Source organism: Chinchilla lanigera, unplaced genomic scaffold, assembly GCF_000276665.1.
Source record: "Chinchilla lanigera isolate Chin_1 unplaced genomic scaffold, ChiLan1.0 scaffold00017, whole genome shotgun sequence".
NCBI classification, from domain to species: Eukaryota; Metazoa; Chordata; class Mammalia; order Rodentia; family Chinchillidae; genus Chinchilla; species Chinchilla lanigera.
Genome location: NW_004955418.1, coordinates 30,288,163 through 30,289,339, shown reverse-complemented (window position 1 = coordinate 30,289,339; position 1,177 = coordinate 30,288,163). Strand labels below are relative to the sequence as shown.

Here is a 1,177-nt window from a genome sequence, read left to right as displayed (position 1 = left end):
GTTCCCTAAAATAAACCATATACTAGCACATAGAACATGCTTCAGTAAATGCAAAGGATCTGAAATTATCCCATTCTTACTATCAAATCATACTGCAATGAAATTGGAAATTAATGACAAAAAAAATTACAAAAACTCCACAAATACATTGAAATTATATAACACCCTCCTGAAAAACCAATGGGTCACAATGAAATTAAAGAAGAAATTAAACAATATGTACCCTCAAATGAAAATGCAGACTCATCATACAACAACCTGTGAGATGCAATGAAAGCAAACCTCAGAGGGAAATTTATAGTGGTGAATTCCCAAATTAGGCAAACAGAATGAGTACAAATAAACAATCTTATGCTGTACCTCAAGCTTCTAGAATAAGAGCAAGTCAAGCTAAAAGCCCAACGAAGGCAGGAAATTGTAAAGATCAGAGCAGAAATTAATGCAATAGAGACTAGGAAAACAATACAAAGAGTTAATAACTTGAAGAGTTGGTGCATTGAAAGAATAAATAAAAGAGATAAACCCCTAGCCAATCTTATCAAAAACAGGAAATAAAAAACTCAAATCTATGCAATAAGCAATGAAAGTCATGAAATCACTACAGATCATGTAGAAATTCAGATGATCATCAATACCTATCTCAATCTTTACTCTCATTGGATGGAAAATGCAGAAGAAATGGACAGACTCCTGGATACATGCAAATTACCAAAGCTGAATCAAGAAGATTTAAAAATCTTCAATAACCCAATATCAGCCAATGAAATTGAAATGTAATAAAAAAAACTTACAAACAAAAAAAGCCCAGGTCCTGATGGATTCACAGCTGAATTCTACAAGAAATTTAGAAAAGATTTAATGCCAATTCTTCTCAAACTCTTTTCTGAAATTGAAAGTGAAGCAATTCTCCCTAACTCATTTTTGGAGGCAAGTATTACCCAGATAATAAAACCAAAGAAAGGTCAAACCAAAAAAGAGAACTAGAAACCACTCTACCTAACGCACATAGATGCAGAAATGCTCAATAAAACACTAGCAAACACAATGCAGCAAATCATGAAGAGGATTATATACCATGACCATGTGGGATTTAACCCAGGAATGTAGGGATAGTTCAATATATGCAAGTCAATTAATGTAATACACTATATCAACAGAGACAAAGCCCAAAATTATT

At 32.8% G+C, this 1,177-nt stretch overlaps 1 protein-coding gene across 1 annotated transcript in view; it reads right to left on the bottom strand.

Moving 5' to 3' along the window:
* LOC102012651 (olfactory receptor 5V1-like) overlaps positions 1-1,177 on the bottom strand; it is a 26,794-nt gene that overhangs the window by 1,029 nt on the left and 24,588 nt on the right. The window lies entirely within an intron of this gene.